The following is an 18,430-nucleotide window of genomic DNA, read 5'->3' on the forward strand; positions in this document are numbered from 1 at the left end:
CCAATGGGGTCCTCTCCATGGTCTGCAGATGGGTTCCCGCATGGTTAAGGCAGCGCTGTATGCAGACGATCTCTTTCTGTATATCTTACAACCTCAAGTGTCGTTCCCAACTATCCTACGGGAGTTTTCTCATTTTGGCCACCTTAGCAATTTTAAAGTCAATTTATCCAAAACAGAAGCCTTTAACATTTCCCTTCCTCCAGCGGAGGTCACTCTCCTTGCACGTGACTTCTCGTTCTGTTGGCAGTCTGCATCGTTCAAATACCTCGGGGTACATATTCCCCCTGACCCTTCCCATCTATTTTGACTTAAAGGGGCTCTATCAGCAAAATCATGCTAATAGAGCCCCACATATGCGTGAATAGCCTTTAAAAAGGCTATTCAGGCACCGTAAATCTTATATTAACCCCCGGTACCGTTTTTAAATAAAAGGATAAAAACATATATGCAAAACTTACTTGAACATGCACCCTGGGCGGGGGTGCACGATGTGACATCAGCTTCGGGCATGCCTGCCTCTTCTGTCTTCTTGAAGTAACGTCCTCTTGCTCCGTGTCTTCTTCCGGCTTCTTCTCGTGAAATCCTGCGCCTGCGTAGTAGCGCTTCCCTCCGAATCGCTACTGCGCAGGCTCACTTGCCATTTCACTTAATGGCAGTTCGCGATTGTACTGCAAATGCGCAGTACTGTCGCGTACGTCTACGGGGACTGAGCCTGCGCAGTAGCGATTCGGAGGGAAGCGCTACTACGCAGGCGCGGGATTTCACGAGAAGAAGCCGGAAGAAGACACGGAGCAAGAGGGCATTACTCCAAGAAGACAGAAGACGCAGGCGTGCCCGAAGCTGACGTTGCATCGTTTATCCCCGCCCAGGGTGCACGTTCAGGTAAGTTTTGCATATATGTTTTTATCCTTTTATTTAAAAACGGGACCGGGGGTTAATATAAGATTTACGGTGCCTGAATAGCCTTTTTAAAGGCTATTCATGCGTATGTGGGGCTTTATTAGCATGATTTTGCTGATAGAGCCCCTTTAACTACTACTACCTACCTTTCCTCTGATTTATGCGCCTACGGAGCCAAGTCTTTATCCTGATCCGGCCGCATTCACACCCTCAAAATGGACATTCTCCCGCTGTTCTTATACCTGTTTCAAACTCTCCCCATTCCGCTGTCACGTGATTATCTTAACCGGGCCCAATCGTTGTTTGGGAAGTTTGTGTGGGTCACCTCTCAGGGTAGACTCAGCTACTTAATTCTCACTCGACGCAAACAGAGGGAGGGGTGGGCCTGCCTAATATTAGGTCATATTACTGTTCCTCTGTGTTACTTTGTTTACTTGACCGGCGATTCCATCGCAGTGATAAACAGTGGGTCTCCATAGAGACTGACCTGATTTCGCCCTCGCTTTTTTCCCTACCATGGATCCCGTTGTACTTCCGGCCTAAGTTTCCTGGCCACTCCATCCACTCCATCCTCTCTTTGCATTTCCTTAAGGTATGGGATCGGGTGTCTTCTACCAGGAGGCTGGCTTGGGTTTCGGGCCCTTTGATTCCTTTGACAACCCTGTTTCCCCTGGGTCAGTCAGTAGCTAAATTTCTTTGCTGGAGTAGAGGTGATGATGTTTGCCTCCAGCAGGTTGTTAGTCACTAGGGTTGAGCCGATCCTGACTTTTCAGGATCGATTTTAAAATCTGATTTCCGATCATTTTTCATTCGAACCCGATCTCGATCCCAATTCCAATCCCAATGCAAGTCAATGGGATTTTTTTTATTAATCGGAGATTGGATTTTAAAAGCAATCCTATTCACTATACAGCATGGAATCTAACAATTGTTAGAATCCACGCTGTGTAGTGAATCACTAAAGTAGCCAGAGGATTTTTTTTTAATCCTCTGGCTACTTATTCCCCCCTGGTGTCCACTTACCTCTAGAGATGGCTGGTCCTGTGCCCCGTGCCTTCATTCTTCGCCTCGCTGCTGCTCCACGCTGCTTTTCTTCCTTCGCTGCCCCCTCCCTGCCAGGTTAGGAGAGTGTGGGTGGGTTAGGAGAGTGTGGGCGGGTACTGGGAGGGGAGACGTCACGTCTCTCCGCCTTGTACCCGCCCACACTCTAAGCCAAAAGCCTCGCCTACCTAGCACTTTAAACACTAACCTGGGAGGCGGGGCAGCGAGGCAAGAAGAAGGAGGGCATCGGAGCAGCCATCTCTAGAGGTAAGTAGCTGCTAAAGATTTAGTTTAGCCTTCCATTTGAATGAATGGAGGCAGCCGGCGCGCAGGGGGTTAAGGCTGTGTGTCGGCTGCTTCCATTCATTCCTATGGAACTGCAGCAGAGCCTTCACACTGAATATACAGCGTATACTCAGTGTGAAGGCCAGGGGCGGATCCAGGGCCGGGCGAGCCGGGCAACCGCCCGGGGCCCCGCGCTTAGCGGGGCCCCGCGGCGCGGCCGGGACCTAACAAAATGGTCCCGGTCGGCATGTCCCGATTCCAACTGAGCTCAGCGTTAAAGCAGGAGCTGACAGCTCCCCCCTCCACATCTTTGACCTGTAGGTACAGATGTCCCGACATCATCCCCAGGATTTTTCCCACTGTTTCTGACTAGTTTTGGTGCTGTGGCACTGAGAGAGGCACCATGCTTCATATTTGGAGGGAATGTGATGTTCGCCAAACTTTTTGGGATGTGGTCTTCTCTCTTTATTCTATGGTGTGTAAACACTCCATTGTTGTTGCTCCCCAACTGGTCTTATTGTTGGTCATTCCCGGTAAGATTTCCGAGATCAAAAAGGACCTCTTGGGGCGTTTCCTTATGGCCGCCAGGGCCGTCATTCTGTGACATTGGCAAAGCTCTACACTGCCCTCGCTGCTTGAGTTCTTGCAGGAACTTATCCTCATACAGAGAATGGAAGCTCTGGTTGCGAAGGACTCTTCCGACCCCTCTAAGTTTGAACGGCTCTGGAGGCCCTGGGTGATCTTCCAGGAGTCTTCTGATTTTTCTTCTTCCTTCTCCTGATCGGAATCTGGCTGCTCCACCATCCTTTTTTGAATTCTCCCCCCCTTTCTCTTCTCTCTTCTCCCTACTTGGTCTTTCCCATCCATTTGTGTCCTGGTCTTGTCTTGTTTGTCATTTATGCCCTTACATGGTTGTCGTTACCCCTTTTTTTTCTATTGCCATTCATATTGATGGGCTCATTTTGGCCGGCTTCTGTCCTCTCATCTTACTTGCCTTGGCAATGTTCATATTGTGTTGTATGATGCTGGTCGAGGGCATCCCCGTCGCCCATTCATGCTGTTTGGGGCCTGTGCGCCCTGCTTACCCTCGTTATTTGTGTTTTGTTCTTATGCTATAAAACTTCAATAAAACCTAATACATAAAAGTTTCTGGTTTTAATTAGAAAAAAATTGAGGTGATAGCTTTCTTTTAACTGGAATATTTCATAGAACATTTTGATGTGTTTTGCCCAGTTCTCCTTACTCTTTTTAGCCCCGTACAATACATTATCTTCCCTTGGTCATTTGTCTCAGACTTTTTAACAAGAGAAAAATTTGTTAACCTGCTTCTTGTGAGCAATTACTGTTGAAATGGCCCATTAAACCTCTGGGTAGTTAGCACACCTGCAAGGAATGGAGAAATGAAGACTTCCGCTGCTATTCTTTCGCAGCATCATAACTTAAGCAACAGGATATTTTCAGAAGCCAGAGTCTTTACATACACCATTGTTTTTATATCTCCTGGATAGATAGATAGATAGATAGATAGATAGATAGATAGATAGATAGATAGATAGATGCAATTAATCTCAACTAAATGCCGTACTAGGGCACTAACATATTATTACAAGGAAAACAAGTAAACAGAGAACATTAATGCTTTCTTTCTATTCTACACCTGTTTATCTGTGGTATGAGAAATAATGAAACTGGAAATTTTCATAAATGTTAGAAATAGTTTGAGACAATTCTCAGGTAACGATACCGGGTACAATATTTCAGGCCAGCATTTACAAATATGCCTACAATACAGTCTACCTAATACTTAAAGGGTTTTTTTTTCAAATATATTTTTAAAAAAGATCTGTTAGTGATATCAATGTGTTAATAATTGCACCCAAATACCTTTAGCAGTGTTTTGAATGACTTCTGGCTTTCTCTAGGAGCTCCTGGTGTCCTCTGCATTTGCTTACATTTATACAGTAGCTTCCTGCTGTTGTAGCCTACAACTACCATGATGCATTGCAATTCCCTCAGATCCCCCCACTCACTTCCTCCCTTACAACCTCCCCCTCTCATTTCTCTTGGAGATGACTATGAGGTGCCGCTGTCCTCTTCTGCCTCTTGACCTGGGATCCGGGACTGGTGCCTGTGCAATAGAATGCTGGCAGAAGCCACGCATGCGCAATAGAACACTGCTTCTTTTTGCTTCTGCCGGCTTTCTATTGTGAAGGCGCCAGCGCCAGCTCCAGCTCCCTTGTGAAGGAAACGACGGCCAGCAGAGGAGGAAGTCAGTGTTGGTGAGTAATAGGGAAATGGGGGGGAGAGGTTCCAAAATGGAACGTCACTAGGAAATTAGAAAATGTACCTGGGGCGGACACAGGACCGCCCTAGGCATATGTGTGAATGTACTTTTTTTTTTTAAAGGGAGTATATTAGAAGTTAGTCGGGGAGAGGGGGTTTAACTTTTTAAAAAGTTTTAATTTATCCCGAACAACCCTTTAAAATCTGAAAACATGTCAGCTCTCTTGCAACTTGTAGTAAAGACAGGTCAATATCCTGATGCAGTTTTGGAAATCGCAGCATGTCAATTATACTTATGGAAACCCATAGTTATAATTGTAGTTCGTGGATGAAAACTCAGTGAACTTTTTGTCTAAAGTGCTGCAGGAAGAACTGCGATGCGTTGTCGCCGCCGTTTTTCCCGCAGCGCTTTTTTGCTTCGAGACTTTAGCCTAAAGGGAATTTTTTAATCTGCAAATGGGGAGGGCACATTCTACAAATTTTATTAGGGGGCTCCATCATGCAACCAAAATTCACAAGAAATTCTGTGGACTTTCTGTGAAAAACGGTGCAGAAAAAATGTGATGTGAGATTCTCCAGATAACATTTATATGTAGGGTTTGTGGTCCTTCAGTACCAAATTACCAATACCAAAGTACCAAATAAAATTATCTCAAGGTTTGGACAATATTCTGTTTAATATCTCAGGTTATATATATATATAGTTACATAGTAGAAGAGGTTGGATGAAGACATCAGTCCATCAAGTCCAACCTATAACCTACAGTCCTCTACAGTGTTGATCCAAGGGGAAGGCAACAAAAAACCCATGGGGCTCATGCCAATTACCCCATTTCATGGGTAAAAATTCCTTCCCGACTCCAATCTGGCAGTCAGTATAAAAATCCTGGATCAACGTGTCCTTAATCAATGAAACATGTATTCTTTGAGCTTGTTAATAAGGTCATTGTTTATCTGTTGGGATGTAGTGAAAGGTCAGGATACTATGCCAAAAGATGTTTCGAGCTATACCACACACTTTGAAATTGCTTCACATGATAAGTGTTGAGTACTCTAAGATTCTGCCATCCCCTCTAGTCTTTACTACATGACCTTGCAAAATGAGTTGACTTACAGTATGATGACTCAGGATCTGACACCATCTGAAAATTCATCCAGACTTGAAGGTGATATGCACTTGTGAGTGAGTGTCATTGTGAATCAATTAAACTTTATTCTTATCATCACTGGCACAAAAATATATTCCCTGCATGTCTGTGTTCGGGGGATATTGTCACTCCTTAGGGAGAGACCACCATATAGGTGTGTGGAGACTTGTTAAGCCTTTAGCACTCCACTTTGCAAGGAACTATGGGAAGAATATGAAAATCCGCCTTCCATGATGTAATTAGGAAGACAGTTGCTGCCTCATTGTTGCAAACCAATAGAGGGCGCTCACTGGAATGTGCAAGCCTGTCTTAAGACAGGATTCCAGTGAAATAACCCAATAATGGCTGCTCCCTTTAGCCTCATTTAGCCCTCTATTGGTTTGCAACAATGAGGCAGCAACTGTCTTCCTAATTACATCATGGAAGGCGGATTTGCATATTCTTCCCATAGTCCCTTGCAAAGTGGAGTGCTAAAGGCTTAACAAGTCTCCACACGCCTATATGGTGGTCTCTCCCTAAGGAGTGACAATATCCCCCTAACCCTGTCTAAGCCTCTCACCTCTACCAGGTTATAGTCCTCTCTACATCGGGCTGATGAGATCCAACCAGATCGAAACAGCTGTCCTCGATTGAGAGACTATAACCTGGTAATAATCCCAGCGTCATTGCTAAACAAAGGCCTCTTGGAAGGTCGGGCATGAGATGACTGCTATTCATTTTAGCTGAGATTGCTCTGACAATTGATTCCTAGTTATTAAAGCGCATCTTGCTGCACTGATTACAGAAAATCTATGTGTGTGTGTGTGTGTGTGTATTTATGTATATGTATGTACTGTATATGTGTGCATGTATGTGTGTATTTGTGTGTATGTGCGTATGTGTATATGTGTGTGTATGTATGTGTTTGTATGTATATTTGTGTGTATGTATATGTGTGTATGTGTGTTTCTGTGTATGTGTATGGCAGGTTTAAAAAGAAAAAGTAAATATCTGCAACATTTCCAACAATAATAAACATACAATATTTATCATCTATAAACTTATATACAATTTAGGCCTAATTCACATCTGCATTCGGTATTCTGTTTAGGGAGTCCACTTGGGGACCCCTGAATGGAATACCGAACACATTAAGAAATGGTGAGCAATGAAAGCACATGGACACCATAGACTAAAATGGGGTCTGTGTGTTTTCGTGTGGTGTCCGCACAAATCATGCGGAGAGGAAAGTAGTTCTTGAAGTACTTTTCTCTCCACATGACTAGCGGACACCGCATGGAAAATACACAAACCCCATTATAGTCTATGGGGTCCGTGTGCTTTCATTGGGTACTGCTTTTTATTGCGTTCAGTATTCCATATGGGTGTTTAGAAAAAAAAATTAAAAAATAAAAGAATTTCTACATCTTCTATGAACCATTCTTAAAAAAAAAAAACAGCAGGATCTATGGCTGGAGCTATGTGACATCTAATTTTTTGAAGAATGAGTTGCTGATACAATTTTGGGACAGTTTTGATCACTTTTTATGATGTTTTCTAGGAGGTGAGATGAGAAAAAAAAACTGAGCACTATGCAGTGTGAAAAGATGACGATAGAAGCGGTTATAAACCACTTCTATGTTCTCCTCAGGGTATCTAGCTGTCTCTGACAGCTGAAGAGCTGACCTGTACCTGAAAGATTGTAGGAACAGGAGCTTGAACCAAATACGTAGTGAGCACCTATGCTTGATTACAAGCAAGTTAGTTATGTTTTAAGAATAATACATTCTTAGTATCACTTACCTTTAGCTCAGATTTTCTGTCTTCAGGCAGCAATCATGTGTTGTCTTTTGGCTATCTCCAACCTCCTTTACTCAGTATCAAATCCAAAATCATCTTGTTGAATTGAGTGTGGCAAATATTTTGGAATACAACTTAGTTAAAACCTTGAACGTTGAGCAAATGATGAGGCATATAGCTGGTTCCTGAAAATGAAGAATCCGTATTATAAAAAATGTGCTACATATGGTCCTGTGGTTATCACTTAAAAACCAAGCAAATATACATTACAGTCATAAAATAGACCTTCAGTATCTATATTTATTTTTGTATCAAACTTTGCATAGTTTTATAATCTTAGATAGTTCTATATTTACATATGTTTGTGCATTTACCACTTTAAAACATCACAGTATAAGGGTCCATTCACACCGAGTTTTTGGGCGCTGATTTTGAAGCTGAATCCGCGTCAGAATCCACGTGGAAAAAAACACCTCCCCATAGAGTTCTATGGGTTCCACTCGCTTTATTTTTCCACTTGCAGAATTTTTCCGCTAGCAGAAAAAAAGCTTCCTTTTGGCGGATTCCACCTGTAAACCAATGCAGTCAAGGGGAGGCGGAAAATCCAGTTGTGAATTTGGGCGCGGTATTGGCAAAAACCATGCGAAAAAAACGCTAGTGATTTTTTCAAGGTCCATACACTGCTTGAGGAAAAAAACAAAAACTAAAAAAGCCTCAAAAAATGCTCCAAAAACCACTTCAAAAAACCATTTCCTAATTCCTGAAGCAGATTTTTTCCTTGCCAAAATCTTCTCCAAAAAAATCCAAATATGAATGGACCTTAAGGCTTCACAGTAGGTCACTGCTGCATAAAGAGTTACAACCACATACCGTATTTTTCGGACTATAAGACGCACTTTTTTTCCTCCCAATATGGGAGGAAAATGTGTGTGCGTCTTATAGTCCGAATGCAGCGTGCGCAGCGTCTGTGTCCCGTCTGTGCGAATGAAAAGAAGAGCAGCACGGTGCCTGCCTGCTCTGCCCCTCCTTCCCTGTCTGTGTCGCGTGTTTGCAGGAGCGAGATCTAAGAGGCAGGGAAGTAGGGGCGGGCCAGACAGGTGAAGGAAGCGTGGTTTCAAGCTTGCCGAGAAAACCACGCCTCTTTCACCCGTCTGGCTCGTCCCTCCTTCACTGCCTCTCAGATCTGGCTCCGGCAATGAAACCACACAGACAGGGAAGGAGGGGCGGGCCAAACGGGAGGAGGAGGCGTGGTTTTCTCGGCAAGCTTGAAACCACGCCTCCTTCACCCGTCTGGCCCGCCCCTATTTCCCTGCCTGTGTGGCATCATTGCAGAAGCGACATCTGAGAGGCAGTGAAGGAGGGACGAGCCAGACAGGTGAAAGAGGTGTGTTTTCAAGTTTGCTTAGAAAACCACACCTCCTTCACCCATCTGGCCCGCCCCTTTTTCTCTTCTTACATAGCTTCACTGCAGGGTGTCTCTTTCCATCCATGGATGAGATTAGATAGAATAGATAGATAGACAGACAGACAGACAGACAGACAGACAGACAGACAGATAGACAGATAGACAGATAGACAGATAGACAGATAGATAGATAGATAGATAGATAGATAGATAGATAGATAGATAGATAGATAGATAGATAGATAGATAGGAGATAGATAGATAGGATAGATTAGATAGATAGATATGTTCAAATCACCCCCATAGCCCTACAATACATATAAAACAAAAACATTACTGTGAAACACATACACATTTGGTATCCCTGTGTCCGAAAGCCCCCGGTTCTATTTACATTGGTGAAATATTATATTATTAGGTTATTAAATATTTCACCAATTTTTTTTCCTTAAAATTTTTTTTTTCCCTATTTTCCTCCTCTAAAACCTTAGTGCGTCTTATAGTCCGAAAAATATGGTAATGCCTTTGTACTTTAAGGTTTACTATACATGCTTCCTCATAACTACAGATGCTATGGTGGAGATGGCGTCTTTGGTTGTGAGGAAGTGCGTAATGTGCGAAAAAGCTGCCATTGCTATCTTATCAATGTCCATTTTACACCCTTGTCATTTTGCTGTACGACTATGGATATGCTGTATGAAAGGCCTTGTGACATGAGTTGATGTACCACATATTCTTTCTCTTCATTAGGATTTTGTGTCAGAAGTGACTCGTTTTATTTGGCATTCTATTATACATATAATAACATTTGTCTCTCAATATTGGTCTGAAAGTGGTTAACCCCTTTAATTTATTAAACGGGGGACCTCTGATTCAAGCCTCCAGTTTTTGAAAAAAAAGTAGTGCCACTCTTTTTTTTTTTTTTTCTATTTTTTCAAGAAAATGATGGTTGGCACATTAGAAATTTCCAATAAATTCTCACTTTAACACAGTGAATTCGATACAAAACCTCAGACAGCTTTAAGGTGCATTCACACTGAGTAAACGCTAGCTTATTCTGAACGTAAAACACGTTCAGAATAAGCGGCGTCTAAAGCAGCTCCATTCATTTCTATGGGAGCGGGGATACGAGCGCTCCCCATAGAAATGAATGGGCTGCTTCTTTCACTCCGTGCAGTCCCATTGAAGTGAATGGGGAGTGCCGGCGTATACGGTAAGCTCTGCTCATGCCGGAGCGTACACGCCGGCACTCCCCATTCACTTCAATGGGACTGCACGGAGTGAAAGAAGCAGCCCATTCATTTCTATGGGGAGCGCTCGTATCCCCGCTCCCATAGAAATGAATGGAGCTGCTTTAGACGCCGCTTATTCTGAACGTGTTTTACGTTCAGAATAAGCTAGCGTTTACTCAGTGTGAATTCACCCTTAGGGGTATTCACACGGAGTAACGCGGTGCTGTTTCTGGCACGATAACTCGTGTAAGAATCAGCACTGCAAAACAGAATCCCACTGACTTCAATGGGTTCCGTTTAACACCCATAACACATTTAAATCAATGGGTTAAAAAGCCTCCCATTGATTTCAATGTGTTATGCGCATTAAACGGAACCCATTGAAGTCAATGGGATTCTGTTTTGCAGTGCTGATTCTTTCATGAGTTATTGTGCCAGAATCAGCGCCACATTACTCTGTGTGTATGCCCCCTTATTCTGTTTAGACAGCAAGCACGTCAAAGTACAAACCAAAATCAGCCACCTATCTAACACATTCAGTGTCTCTCCCTATGAGACCCTGAGCCTACTGCCCAGTATCTCCACAAACATAACAATGTTGTAGCTTCCACTGGCCTCAATACAGACCCCAATACAGGCCTCCCTATAACCCACCCCCAGACAGGGAGCATTATGAAAAGGATGGACACTTGTAGAGCCCTTCCACATGGCTGCTAATTTACCCCATTAATAGCCCACTTGTCTGAAAATAAAATGAAATACCCAACTTTACAGAGACCTTTCTCTTCCATCCTGTTTTCCTAGAGTGAAATACATACTTGTGTGTACTTCTAGCAGCAAAAATTTACCACTCCAGCAGTCATACTGCTACACACACACACATTGTATACACACACACACATTATATAATATTTATCTTTCTATCATTATCTTTTTGTATCTACCGTATATACTCAAGTATAAGCCGACGCGAGTATAAGCCAAGACCCCTAATTTTACCACAAAAAACTGGGAAAACTTATTGACTCGAGTATAAGCCGAGGGGGGAAAATGCAGCAGCTACTGGAAAATTTCAAAAATTAAAATGTTTTTTTTTTTGGGTGCAGTAGATGCTGGGAAAGGGGAGGGGGTGTTTTGGTTGTCTGTCTGCCCCTCCCCTGAGCTTGAGGACTGTTTTTTTCCCCCACATGGAATTCAATCTGGCTGAATATAGGGTATCTGCAGTGCTCCTATTAACCCCTTCCCGACGGAACAGGAGCACTGCAGATCCCCTATATTTAGTAGACCGGGCACTTTCAGACACAGGGATACCTAATGTGTTTGTGTCTCACAGTAATCTTCTACTTTTATATGTATTCTAGGGAAAGGAGGGATTTAGAACTTGTATTTACTTTATTTTTTTTATTATATTTTTTAAAGCTTCTTTTTTTTCACCATTTTCTGGGAGATTCCATACATTACTATTGTGGCTGGTCATAGACCCCCCCCCCCCCCCCCCCCCCCACACACACACACCCACACCCCCCCCCCAAAAAAAAAAAAAAAAATTCTGCTTGACTGCACAAAAGTATATACAGATTTACCTACTTGTGTATACATATATATACGCACACATTCATATACATATAGATTTATATTTATGTGTGTGTATATATAGTATGTAAGAATGTAAGAACATGCATGTGTATCTATATATAAATTGACCAAGAATATCTGTAAACTGTTGCAGAATATGTTGGTTGCAGTCCAAAATCTCCCTCCCCTGCACAAATTGCTACAGACACTCACACGTGCACATAACTGCTCCTTAAAGTTCACAGACTGACAGGTGCTGATAGACAGTATACGTAGTACAGCTATGGGCTCGTTCACACGTGAGCAAAGGGGAGGTTTTTGACAGTGGATTTTGCATCAAAAACCTCCCCTTTACAATGGTGGTCTATGCAGACCGCCGGGCTTCTTTTCTCCGCTAGCGACGGGCTGCTGCTAGCGGAGAAAAGAAGCGACATGTCCTTTCTTCGGGCGGAAGCCACACAGGCTGAGCCGCGAGGCTTCCGCCCAGCGGCAGCACCCTCCTATGTCGGTTCATTCATTTGAGCCGACAGCGGAGGGGAAAGCCACGACCGCGACGGTCGCAGCAGGCGGGTTTTGACACCGAGAGAGACGTGTGAACTAGCCCTAACCCTGCCTCTCTGTCTGCCTTTGTCACACATTCTGGTCCAATACTTCTCAGTAACGCTGTGTACACACTGTGCATTTTTGTGCCAAAAAACGCTTTTGTGTATGCATTTTTAAAAACCAAATGTGGTTGCTTGCACGCGTGTTTGCACAGTATGTGGTTGCTTGTATGCATTTTTGCTCAGAGACTTGCTTGCTATATTCCAAAACAAAACAAAACATTTTAAAAATGCACGTTTTTGAATAAAAGTGCAATGTGTGAAGACAGCCTGAGCAGGATCCTGCTGATAATCTAGCATTCACTACTTTTGTAGGGAGAGGACATGTTGCCATCTCATTCCTACTCCCTATGCATTTACTATATTCTCAGCCCAAAACATAGTACTAAATATATGTAAAATTGTTCAATTTATGAAGTATCCTTCATAATACAGACAAGTGCCTTTGCAAGAATTGATTTTTAAACAAGGTTTTCTACTGTATGTCCTAGCAACTAGTGTCTTAATAGTAAGTATTTCCCTCCAGAGCCAGGTTTTACTGCACAAGTGGCATCATCATGTCTGAGCTGAAACAGCCAAAACATTTATTAAGTAATCACTCAACCCCCTATTTGATTCCAGCTGATCAAATTAAATGATTGTGAGGACCTTTAAAGCCATCATTTGTTTCATGTTCTCCATGTTCCCTGCTTGTTGCTAAGATAAAATAGGGCTATTCATCACTCAATAAAGAACAGGGCCTTAGGGCTGATGTACCTGACAAAAGCTAAATCTGTTTAACTAAAGTATCTAGCTGAGTGTAATCAGAAGCAAAGCTTAGAAATAGCAGGGCCTGATATGTGACCACTCTATAACAGAATAAAGATAGGGTCACACTAGTGGGTCCAGGCCTCTATTTGATCATTGGACCCAACCACAATAGAGACTATCATTAAAATTACACTTACTGCTGGGGCAGGACCACACCTCTACTGAGGCAAGGTGAGGCGGCTACCTCAGGCTTGCTTTCTTTTTTTACTTTTTTTTTTTTTAAACTAGCGAAGGACAGGGCGGCTATATACAAACCGAGCGGCCCTATGCTGTGCTGGTTTAGACCTCTGCATCAGACGCAGACATATTACTGCTGGGTGAAAGGAGGAGGCGATGGCAGTAGCAACAGCTAGGTAAGTAACATACTTATTGCTAGCACAGGCTTCGGGCCTGTATGGTACTGCTAGCACAGGCTTCGGGCCTGTATGGTAACGTCCTAGACGTCTGTGATTATCTGATAATGTACCAAATGTATCTAAGCATTTTATATTATGTCATCATGAGGATATATCTGTTTTTTCTTTTTTTCCTATTGAATTTTTGCCTAAACCAGTTCAGGGAGGGGATTGGAGGGCATTTTTTGTTAAAACGCAAAGCCTTTTGGATATGGAAACTGGGAACTCGGGGAATTTTTTTTCTTCAAACACAATATATTGCAATAGAGGTCAGTAGCGTAACTAGGAATGGCGGGGCCCCGTGGCGAACTTTTGACATGAGGCCCCCCCGACCAACACCGACGCCGAAGACCTCGACCGACCCCTCCTACGCATTCCTGCGTGTTCTATTACGCCCCATAGTGGCCCCTTCACACAGTATTATCCCCCATAGTGGCCCCTGCACATAGTATTATCCCCCATAGTGGCCCCTGCACACAGTACTATCCCCAATAGTGGCCCCTGCACACAGTATTATCCCCCATAGTGGCCCCTGCACACAGTATTATCCCCAACAGTGGCCCCTGCACACAGTATTATCCCCCATAGTGGCCCCTGCACACAGTATTATGTCCCACTGTGGACTCCCATAAACAATTATTATACTCTGGGGTCTTTTCAGACCCCAGAGTATAATAATCGGGAATAAAAACATAAAAAACTACTGTTTCTTACCTGTCCCCAGCTCCTACGCTGTCTTCTCCGCTGTCGGCCTTCTTCAATGACATCGGACGTCACATGACCCGGGTTCATGTGACGTCAGAGATGTCAGTCAACTAGGAAGGAGTATCCAAAAAAGAAAGGGATTAACAATCCCAGAAGGTTGAAAATACTCAGCATATGTCCAAAATTATACAACAAAATTTTTTTTTTTTATTAATGAAAAATTCATATCACTTAAAAACATACAATAGACACATAGGACACCATATCCAACAAAACAGGTAGCCAACAGACACAGGAAAGGCGCTATAACATCATAACAGTCAGAGGGTAATATTGTCATAAGTTGCTCAAAAAAGTATATGCATCCCTTCTATACAGACTGATTATATCCATCTCAAACATGCCCTCAGACTGAAGAGATATATATATATATATATATATATATATACATATATATATATATATATATATATATATATGAGATGTACTCAAAGAGCAGGGGAAAGCTATGTATGTTAGAGGAATAAATAGACCAATACTAATATTTCAGACAAGTGTCCAAAGGTAAAAAGAGACTCCACTGATTGGAATATATGTAGAGACACAAAAAGCCTCCATACACACAAAGCACCTAATCAGTACTATAGTTAGACCCGAACATAAAGTTCCTTACCCATTCCTAAAGTAACTTAGCACACAGTTCCGTGGCTGTAGGTAGCCTGACCCAGGAAGGAGGGAGGCCTGGCAGGATCGTGGAAAGGTATGTAACAGTGTTTTTTTATGTTTCTTACCTCTCCCGGGCCGCCGATCATTATACTCAGGGGTCCGAAAAGACCCCCGAGTATAATGATAGCAGTGGTAGCGGCTGTCACCGGGCCCCTAATGTCCCGGGCCCTGAGGCAGCTGCCTCTGCTGCTATGGCGGTAGTTACGCCACTGATAGAGGTATTTTTATATGTTCTATGTATGTTTTTGCTTTAACAGCTTATTATAGCATGTATTGCTATATGATTCTGATTAATGAAATATATGTATAAGAGATGTGCGCTATATATAGGCGCACCATGTGTATTGTGTGCAGTGCCATATATGGTACAGTTGTACAATCTGTTACACACTATGATGTATGATGTGATTTATTTATATAGTATAATTGTTACTCGTTAGTGTTTGTGATGAATATAAGGCTATATGTATACATTTATTCCATTTATAACCTAGGTAAATTCTGTGGCCTAGGTAGCATTATCCTATAACATTGTATTATGCATTATACAGGTAGTCCTCGACCTACAACGTTGATTTGTTCTTGCATAATAAACCGAATTTCGACGTAAGTCGGAAACCTACCATACGCCACCGCGTAGGAACGGATCAACGTGATTTAGTGTGCAGCGGCTCGGAACCGAGGAAGACTGTACCAGATACAGTACAGAACAGTACAGTCTTCCTCGGTTCTGAGACGCTGTACAATAAATTACGTACTGTACAGGGAGAGCTGGCAGCTTGCGTTTATGCTGGAGCTTACTTTTTCTCATAGGAATGCATTGGCCAGTGTTGATTGGCCAGTGTACAGCATTTGGCCAATCAATGCTGGCCAGGAGGCAGAGTCTAATATTGGTCCACAATGGAGACTGCTGTGGGCCGATCTTAGACTCCGCCTCCTCACAGACGAGCCTCTGGCAGAACCAGCGTTGATTGGCCAAATGCTGTACACTAGCCAATCAATGCTGGTCAATTCATTCCTATGAGAAAAAGTAAGCTCCCTTGTAACAGCAAGCTGCCAGCTCTCTTCCGATGAGCAAGGACAAGCCTGCTGCAGAACCAGCGTTGATTTGCCACAGGCTCATCCTTGCTAGTCAGGAGTGCTGGCAGTTTTCTGTTACGAGGGAGCTTTACTTTTTTAGCTCATCTCTAGTCGTAACTACGAAACGTCGTAACCCGAGACCGTCGTAACCCAAGGACTACCTGTACATCATGAATCACCATATTCTGTGACACTATCAATGGATTGTTGTGGGTTTTTCTAGTCACTATCAATGGATTGTTGTGGGTTTTTCTACATATATATTTCATTCTCTTATGTCATTCTAGCACTTTGTGCAGGGTATACATTGTAGATAACTTTCTATAACATGCATCAGTCACGTGATATATTATGTGACTTTTTGCTCACTTGTTTTCTTTTTGCAGTCATTACAAACAGTTCAATGGGAAAGGGTGATCATATCGGGATCTGAGTAAATTGTGTAATTTATATATTATACGCTGCATTACAACAAGCTCTGCAGGTTTAACTGTAACTATTTGATTTAATAATATGCTCATTATGAGGATTATGCAATTTTGTTCTATTTTTTGCATCAATATACTTTATGTTGTGTGCTGCTATATGAAGGGTTAGGGCCTGTGCACACAGAGTTAACATGAGCGCATTTTAGCATAATACACGTGTATAGAATACACATATAAAAATAACACTCCCATTAACCTCAATTAAATTTTTTACACGTGTAAAAAACGCGTCAAAATACGCATCGTGTTTTTTTGGCATGTATTTTGACGCATTTTTTACACAAGTAAAAACATGCGTTACACATAGAAATCAATGGGTTTAAAAGCCTCCCATTGATTTCAATGTGTAGCGCGCATAAGACTGGCACACATTGAAGTCTATGGGATTCTGTTTTACAGCGGTCACTTTGACACGTGTTTAACATGTCTGAATGAGTGAAACGTAACTCTGTGTGAAACCACCCGGAGTGTTATTTTTACATGTGTATTCTATACACATGTATTATGCTAAAACGTGCTTGCATTAACTCCGTGTGCACGGGCCTTAAAGGGGTATTCCCACGTCGCATACTCGCTAGTCTTCGCTGCTATAAATTCTTCTGTCTTCCGGCTTTGTTGCGTTATTGGTGGGCGGGGTTACATATGCAAAGCCAGAGGCGAGAAGTCGTCGCTTCTATGCCGCTGGCCCTGCATGTGAGCTGCCGATGCAGCTAGGCATCGGACATACAGCCTTCACAATGTAATACAGACCCGGCATCCGCTGTAATAGAGAGGCGGATGCCGGGGAGTGTAGACGCCGGCACAGGTGAAGCCAGCAGCGGCAGGAGCGATGCTGCTATTCCGCTCCTCCGCCCCACACCCCCCACACCCCCCGCCTCCGGAATATCAGCATCGCTCCTGCCACTGCTGGCTTCACCTGTGCCGGCGTCTACTCTCCCCGGCATCCGCCTCTCTATTACAGTGGATGCCGGGTCTGTATTGGTGGCCCCTCCCCCCCCCCCTCCTGAAGTGTAAACTACCCCCCATCGAGGCTCGCTCCCGTGCACTTAGTCACTCCTCCCTTCCCCCTCAGAGCAGCAGATACATCACTTGACTTATGACCAGATAAGTCAAGGGATGTGTCAACAGAGAAATGAATAAAGTAAGACAGTGGACAAACAAAGCAGTTTTGCTGAAGCAGTGTATTTAGGAAAAGTCTTACATTCACATTATCAAGCAGTATAGATAGGATCCTTGTGATGGGACAACCCCTTTCATCTTTGGGTGTGACTGTGTTTGAGATTGTTTTGAGATGTGTTTTTTGGTCAGGGTTTTGAAGCCGTATTCGTCTCAAAACCCTGACCAAAAAGATGGCTCCCATTTAAATCAATGGGAGACGCTCAGGTCTTTTTTTTGGGAAAAAAGAAGTGAGGTGCTTTCTCTTCAGGCCGTTTCGCCTCGCGATTCAGCCTGAAGACACTCCCTCTTCTGGACTAGGCCCATTCATTGGGTCTAATCCGGAGCGGAGTGCGTGACTGGATGCCGGTGCTTTTAAGAGAAAGTTCACAGAGTTTTCCTCTGCGGGCTTTCTCTTAACATTATATCTACGGGAAAGCCGCTGGCATTTCCGTAGATATAATTGACACGCTGCAATCTTTTCCACAAAGTGGGGATGGGATTCGCATGAATCCCATCCTCTTTGCCTGCACTGTACAACGCCGTGATTTTATTAAAAGAATTGCGCATGCCACCCGACATGCATGTTTCGTCAGGATATAGAAACAACCCTCACTCCTCAGGGGTTAATGGTGCTCAAAAACAAACCAGCCTTGTATAGGCAAAAGATTGGAAACAAGCACTGAGCAGTAATCCACTCATACTCACTCATTCATATTCTCACAATGCGTCCCACACAGTCATGGGAATAGACACAAGAGTTAAGAGTGACCAGAGTGGGAACCTGTTATAGGTATACAGGGAACCGGTCTCCTGGAGTG

General features: G+C 43.3%; 1 protein-coding gene across 1 annotated transcript in view; it reads right to left on the reverse strand.

Moving 5' to 3' along the window:
- The window catches only part of GRIN2D (glutamate ionotropic receptor NMDA type subunit 2D), a 721,729-nt gene that overhangs the window by 390,805 nt on the left and 312,494 nt on the right, over positions 1 to 18,430 (reverse strand). The window contains exon 6 of the mRNA XM_075276758.1: positions 7,440 to 7,621. The gene's annotated coding sequence lies outside the window, so the exon portion shown is untranslated. The remainder of the gene's footprint in view (positions 1 to 7,439; positions 7,622 to 18,430) is intronic.

Source organism: Leptodactylus fuscus, chromosome 6 (genome assembly GCF_031893055.1).
Source record: "Leptodactylus fuscus isolate aLepFus1 chromosome 6, aLepFus1.hap2, whole genome shotgun sequence".
Classification (NCBI taxonomy): domain Eukaryota; kingdom Metazoa; phylum Chordata; class Amphibia; order Anura; family Leptodactylidae; genus Leptodactylus; species Leptodactylus fuscus.